This window comes from Schistocerca serialis, chromosome 1, assembly GCF_023864345.2.
Source record: "Schistocerca serialis cubense isolate TAMUIC-IGC-003099 chromosome 1, iqSchSeri2.2, whole genome shotgun sequence".
In the NCBI taxonomy this organism is placed as follows: domain Eukaryota; kingdom Metazoa; phylum Arthropoda; class Insecta; order Orthoptera; family Acrididae; genus Schistocerca; species Schistocerca serialis.
In genome coordinates, this window is record NC_064638.1 from 107777395 (window position 1) to 107785580 (window position 8186).

Consider the following 8186-nt stretch of genomic DNA (forward strand, 5'->3'; position numbering starts at 1 on the left):
CAATGATTCTATGTGCAAGAGTGGCTGAACCAAGTTATTTTAAGATTTCTCAAGTTAGCTTATTCCAATTTAAATTCTCGTCAGTATGAACACTTAGGAATCTTAACACTGAGGGTTTGAATGTTCGCTGTAAACCAGTCAATGACATGCGTACTTTTAAGAACATTGTTTACCGTTTCTTCTGTTTCTGTATATAAGCTTGGATTCATTACAATACCACTGTCACCTGAAAAAAAAAACTAATTCTACTTCTAATATATTCGACGGAAGATTGTTTACACTTGTGAGAAACCATAGCGTACCTAAGTTTGAGCAAAGTATGGCAAATATGTCAGCTTACAGATTTGTCGCTACCCAAGGTTTGCAATGATTCTATGTGCAAGAGTGGCTGAACCAAGTTATTTTAAGATTTCTCAAGTTAGCTTATTCCAATTTAAATTCTCGTCAGTATGAACACTTAGGAATCTTAACACTGAGGGTTTGACTGTTCGCTGTAAGCCAGTCAATGACATGCGTACTTTTAAGAACATTGTTTACCGTTTCTTCTGTTTCTGTATATAAGCTTGGATTCATTACAATACCACTGTCGCCTGAAAAAAAAAACTAATTCTACTTCTAATATATTCGACGGAAGATTGTTTACACTTGTGAGAAACCATAGCGTACCTAAGTTTGAGCCTTGGGCAGCCCTATATGTGAGTTCTCCCCTCTCAGAATAACGTTAACAGATTACACGCTTGAATTACTGAGTACAATTTTCAGCATTATTTTGGTTAGTTTGTAAGTAGGCTGTTTAGATTTTTATATTGGTAACGCCACGTAGCGCTCTGTATGAAAATCACTGGCTGTGCTGTGTGCAGTCTGTGGCTAGTTTGCATTGTTGTCTGCCATTGTAGTGTTGGGCAGATGGGTGTTAACAGCGCGTAGCGTTGCACAGTTGGAGGTGAGCCGCCAGCGGTGGTGGATGTGGGGAAGTGAGATGGCGGATTTTTGAGAATGGATAATCGGGAGGTGTGTCCATCAGAAACAGTACATTTGTAAGAATGGATGTCATGAACTGCTATATATATTATGACTATTAAGTTAACTACATTGTTTGTTCTCTATTAAAATCTTTCATTTGCTAACTATGCCTATCAGTAGTTAGTGCCTTCCGTAGTTCGAATCTTTTTTTTTTAGCTGGCAGTAGTGGTGCTCGCTGTATTGCAGTAGTTCGAGTAACGAAGATTTTTGTGAGGTAAGTCATTTGTGAAAGGTATAGGTTAATGTTAGTCAGGGCCATTCTTTTGTAGGGATTATTGAAATTCAGATTGCGTTGTGCTAAAAAATATTGTGTGTCAGTTTAAGCACAGTCATGTATAATTTTTCTAAGGGGACGTTTCAAGTTATGATATTATTCATTGTTTGGCAATACCATCAATCCAATAAACATTCATTTTATCCTGGAGAATATTGTGATTCCGCAGTCAAATGCCTCAGATGGACCACAGAAAATAGTATCTGGCGCTATTTTCTTATTTAATGTTTTCTTGTTTAATGCGGTTCTACGCGCTACAGTCTGGAACCGAGCGACCGCTACGGTCACAGGTTCGAATCCTGCCTTGGGCATGGATGTGTGTGATGTCCTTAGGTTAGTTAGGTTTAATTAGTTCTAAGTTCTAGGCGACTGATGACCTCAGAAGTTAAGTCGCATGGTGCTCAGAGCCATTTGAACCATTTTTTGTAAAATTTGGCGAATGAACATATAAATAGCATTACCGGTGGAGCAAGCATAATGAAATAAAAACTGTGACTTGCGAATGATATTATTATTTCTCAGGTTAAATAATATAATAAAATACATCTTCATTTCATAATTTTTGGAAAATGATTTCCGCAGGGAAACAGGTCGGTTGTTACAGAAATCTCTCCTGCCACCTTTTTTAATAGAGGGGTACATTATAACGAATTCACATGCATTAAAATTGTTCTCTGCTCATGGTGTAAGCAACACGATAATTAGATACCCAATTTTCAAAATACAGCACATAACATTAGTTATGATGTCGTAGCTAACTAAACCTAATAACAGGAATGTGAAATGTAGATTAGATAGAGCTAGCGCAATCAAACATGATTTGTATAATCAGTGTTGAACAATATTACATGAATTGCATATACATCTAAAAGCGCTATCAATGTTACAAATGTAGAATTTCACCAATCCAGATAAAGAGGGGAAATTAACGATACAGGAAAGGAGTGGGCATTGTCACGGCTGCCTTTCCGAATTACCATACACGTGACATCGGTCACAAAGACCTCATAGCTAAATAAACCTAAAGACAGGTATGTCCACCACTCTGTCTTGCGACTTTCATTAATGCCGTTGAGCAGCGACATCATCTACAGAAAAGTGGAATGTTACACGAAATGGGGAAGAGGAGACGAGAGTATATATATATATATATATATATATATATATATATATATATATATATATAGTGAGAACATCATTCATATTGTATCGCAAGAAAAGTGGAAAATCACCAGATACAGAGAGAGAGACTCCACATAAGCCAATGTGCTGACGCATTTACATAAACTTTCAAGGATATTATTCATGTTCATATCGTAATAGCGAATAAATTCATTAGTAGAAAGGCTGGAGGAGGAGGAGAAAAGAAGCCACAACGGTCTTAGACATAAGTCCGTTACACTGGAAAATAAAACTCAGCAGTAAGTTAAAAGCAATCTTCTGAAATATAATAAAATTAGTGGTGTGTAAGCATGTGGGATTATTGAAAGCTGATTCTATCTTTCAATTATTTTAACCTTCGAGTTACAATATATTCCTAATCCGATGGTTTGGCTATACGTTGTTGTATCAGAAAATGTCCCCAAAGCCTATCACACCGCAACAAGAGTTCTCACAGACGTACCACAGGCGAGCGCTTCACGGTAAAGTTGATTACGTAGACTTTCCACCCGTCGTGTATCAGACTCTTTGGAACTTCCACAGATACCGTGGGGCTTTCGACCAAGGCAGTTTCGCACCGTGTTTATTCCGACCACAGCCTCCCCCACTGCAGATTTACGTCAGTCGATCAGCAACGGCGGATATGTTATCGCCGTCAGTCGCGCAGTGCCCCTGTGGAAAGTCTTCGTTTCCGTATAGTTTCGTAGGCCTAAACCACGTAAGATCTGGACACTATTAGTAATGGAAATAATTGCAACAACGAAAGGGAAGCACTGTCTTCTCAAGAATACTTATTATTACCAGATGCACAGCTAATGTGATGAGAATACGAGCTATCTGTTTGTAAATTCCGAACGGAGTAAGTGTCAAGGCCGTTTAGAGCTGTAAATGGCAGAATCATTACTGAAGAGCAGCATTCTTGCCCACCTGACGAAGCAGATGTGCAGATTAAGAAACGATTGCGTAGCTGCAGGAAAAGAGTCACGAAAAAAAGATAGTGCCTATGTTCCAAATTTTTAAAGAGCAGTTTCCAGATTTGAAGGTAAAAGTTTAAATTTTTTCGCAAATGAGCCAAACTATGAGAGTTATAAAACTGTATTGTGTGAAGCAAGAAGGGAGCTATTGAGCCACGTGGGATTAACTGAGTGGTCTAAGACGCTGCAGTCCCGGCGGAGGTTCGAGTCCTCCCTCGGGCATTGGTGTTTGTGGGTGTTTGTCCTTAGGATTATTTAGGTTAAGTAGTGTGTAAGCTTAGGGACTGATGGCCTTAGCAGTTAAGTCCCATAAGACTTCACACACAGTTGAACAGTTGAAACTATTGAGACGAACCATAACGCTGGTATCAGTTCCAAGCTTCAACAGGTTGAAAACATTTTGAAATTTACTTACGGTATCGCTTTTCCGAAAACTGACGATAGGTCTGTTCCTTATAAAAGAATCTTGATGTTCGGTTGTGAAGAAGCAAAGAAAACCCCGTGTGAAAATGAAACAGTTGTTACGGGCGAAATATAGAAGAGTTGTTCGAAACGGTTCAAACAAATGCACACCAACACACTGACATCAGAAACACAGAAGAAGTGAGACGGGTATTACCTCTTTTCTTTGCTTTTCTACGAATCAAAAGTCAAAATACACATGAAACACTTCTTTCTGGATTGAAAAATAAGATGCATTTATCGTCACAGAAAACTGCGGTGCTATAAAGCTATGAAAACAGTGTTCCCAGAAACATCCCTTTCCAGTTGTAATTTTCACTACAACCATTACCTGTGCAATAAAATACAAGAACTGAAATGAACCGAGAATACAGAGATAGAGAAAAGTCCGAGTGCTCTGCCGCAAGTGTGTCACAGTGGTACATCTCCTACCAAAAAGAATTGATGTAGACGAATTTAAATTTGGAATGCTTTTCACCAGTAGCACACGACCACGAATGCTGTCGAAGGCTGGCACTGGAAATTAAAGTCTTCAGTAAATCAACAGGTCCGAAAGTAGACTTCTGATAAGTAAACAGGATGAGGATGGAGTAAGTTTCACATTTGAAATTAAAAATCATTTCATTGGCAACCACTTTCTACATCTACATCCATACTCCTCAAGCCACCTGACGGTGTGTGGCGGAGGATAACTTGAGTACCTCTATCGGTTCTCCCTTCTATTCCAGTCTCGTATTGTTCGTGGAAAGAAGGATTGTCGGTATGCCTCTGCGTGGGCTCTAATCTCTCTGATTTTATCCTCATGGTCTCTTCGCGATATATACGAGGGAGGGAGCAATATACTGCTTGACTCCTCGGTGAAGGTATGTTCTCGAAACTTCAACAAAAGCCCGTACCGAGCTACTGAGCGTCTCTCCTGCAGAGTCTTCCACTGGAGTTTATCTATCATCTCCGTAACGCTTTCGCGATTACTAAATGGTTCAAATGGCTCTGAGCACTATGGGACTCAACTGCTGAGGTCATTAGTCCCCTAGAACTTAGAACTAGTTAAACCTAACTAACCTAAGGACATCACAAACATCCATGCCCGAGGCAGGATTCGAACCTGCGACCGTAGCGGTCTTGCGATTCCAGACTGCAGCGCCTTTAACCGCACGGCCACTTCGGCCGGCTTTCGCGATTACTAATGATCTTGTAACGAAGCGCGCTGCTCTCCGTTGGATCTTCTCTATCTCCTCTATCAACCCTATCTGGTACGGATCTCACACTGCTGAGCAGTATTCAAGCAGTGGGCGATCAAGCGTAGTGTAACCTACTTCCTTTGTTTTCGGATTGCATTTCGTTCAAAAAAGAAGAAAGAGAGACTGGAGGAAAATACGAAAAAGCCATAAACACAACACATTGCCATGCCTAATACGGTGTAGGAAAACCGTTGGAATTCGAAACAGCTTCCAGTCGTCTCAGAATGGAGGAATACATGTCTTGTTTGGTTCTCAGTGGAATCTTATAGCAGTCTTACACCAAAATAGTGGCACGTTCACGTAACAATGATGGAGACGGATACAAATCATGCACCTGTAACTTCGAAACAGGCAGCAAACTCTCAATAAATTGAGAAAGACCGTGGTGTTCAGATGACATTGCGAGAATATATCCTCGTGCTCACAAAACCGGTCCTGCGAGCTGTGTGAACTCATGATCGCCAATGGGCAACAAACGAGAAATGTTCAGACGAATTGGTCACAGTAATGAGACCTCGTATAGTACTCATGGAGGATATAAAATACCACGAATATTCGTACCCAAAGCGAGACCGAATCTCCGCCATGTTTTAATCTTTGGATGTAAGCTCGGCGAGAGGTTATAAACAGTGTGAAACAAGACTCATTCGGATGTGTTGCTTGAGGGTTTCCCGACGGACATGTTGTATATATGGTTCTCGGGCGAGACGTCGGATGGCATAGCGAAAACTCCACAATATTTCGTCAGCGCAACTGGCCGACATCTTCAGGTGCGACGAACACGCTACTAAGGCAGGTTTTTTTTCTTTATTGTTATTTTGATCACCTTATGCAAAGGCGGGCTGTCAGCAGCATATCACGCCGCTCTTCAGCCTTGAGAGGTACAATAAGTTTTACATAGAGGTGGCACAGATAATACAATAAAAACGGCGGGCAAAAACTGTAGACACGAAAAACAAACATGGAGCCGTTCACGCTGGACGACAGAAATCACTAACACTAGTTGACACGGCGCACATAACACGGATGACTGCGACGGCACACGTGAACAGTGGTGGCGTGACGGCGAAAGAACACTAAACACAAAACGAAGGCACACACACGAGACACTGATGGCGATGATCTCCGGCGCGCGAAAGTTCACTGAGCGTGAGCGAGTCTGGGGACCTGCCAAGAGAGGAGGACGGGGGGGGGGGATGTGGGAGAGGGAGAAGGGAGAGCAGAGATGCCATGGGCAGGGGTGATAGGGGGAAGGGTGGAAGGGAGAGGGGAAGCCCGGGGGAAGAGGGGTGGAGGAAGCGGGATGGGGGGAAAAGGAGAGAGATGGGAGGGAGGGTGCCTAAGGGAAAAGACACAGGAAGTGGGGGGGGGGGGAGGATCAAAGTTGATAGGAGGGGTAGATTGAGGGGAGGAGGACATCATCAGGGAGGGGGAACTGGCGGAAGCCACCTTGGGAGAGGGTAAGGAGGGTGGAGAGATGGAGACCAGGTGGGACATGGGAATACAGGCACGGCAGCGGGCAAGGGTGGGAGAGGATGGGCGAGACAAGCGGATGAGGAGGATCGAGTTTACGAGAGGTGTACAGGACCCGTATCCTTTCAGGGAAATGGAGGAGGTGGGGGAACGGAATGAGATCATACAGGATCCGCATGGGGAAGGGGAGACGGTTGCGATAGGCAAGGCGGAGAGCATGGCGTTCAAGGATTTGAATGGATTTATAAAAGGTAAGGGGGGGGGGGGGGTGGAGATCCAGGCCAGATGGGCATAACAAAGGATAGGGCGGATGAGGGATTTATATGTGTGGAGGATGGTGGAAGGGTCCAGACTCCACATGCGGCCAGAAAGGAGCTTGAGGAGACAGAGTCCGGAGTGTGCCTTGGCTTGGATTGTCCAGAGATGGGGGGTCCAGGAGAGGCGACGGTCGAGGGTGACGCCAAGGTACTTAATGGTTGGGGTGAGGGCGATAGGACGGCCAAAGATGGTGAGACAGAAATCAAGGAAGCGGAAGGAAGGGGTGGTTTTGCCTACAATGATCGCCTGGGTTTTGGAGGGATTGACCTTGAGCAGCCACTGGTTGCACCAAGCGGTGAACTGGTCAAGATGGGACTGGAGAAGGTGTTGGGAACGCTGCAGGGTGGGGGCAAGGGTAAGGAAGGCGGTGTCATCGACAAACTGGAGAAGGTGGACGGGGTTGTCGGCGGCGGCATGTCCGCCTTATACAAAAGGTACAGAAGGGGGGAGAGGATGGAGCCTTGGGGTACAAAGGTGGAGGGAAAAAAGCTGTAGGAATCCCTGTTATGGATGGTGACATAGGAAGGACAGTGTCAGAGAAAGGAGCCGATCAGACGGACGTAGTTAATGGGAAGGGCGAAGGTTTGGAGCTTGAAGAGGAGACCAGAATTCCATACGCGGTCATAAGCACGTTCGAGGTCCAGGGAGAGGAAGATTGCGGAGCGACGGGAATTAAGCTGTTCGGAAAAAGATGTGTGAGGTGAAGGAGAAGGTCGTCGAAAGACAAGGACGGCCGAAAGCCACACTGGGTAACGGGAAGGAGGCGGTGCTGGCGGAGATGCTGGTGGATGCGTCGGGTGAGGATAGATTCCAGGACCTTGTTGAAGACTGAGGTAAGGCTGATGGGACGGTAGGAGGAGACGGCGGACGGCGGTTTACCAGGTTTAAGGAACATCAGGATATGGGAGGTTTTCCACAGGTCGGGGTAGTAACCGGTGGACATGACTACATTGTAGAGCCTGGCCAGGGTGGAGAAGAAAGAGACAGGAGCTTCACGAAGGTGACGATCCGTGATACGATCATGACCAGCAGCAGTGTTGCGTTTTGTGGAGAGTACCAAATGACATCCTGTGTAGTGATAGGGGCATTGAGTTCCGTGTGTGCAATGTTATCCAAGTACTGGAAACCAGGTGCGAGGGGAGGGACAGAGGTGTCAGTTCGATCGCAGACATCTGGGAAGAGGGAGTAATCGAACTGGGGATCATCGGGGATGGAAAAGACATCGGAGAGGTAGGTGGCAAAGTGATTGGCCTTACTAAG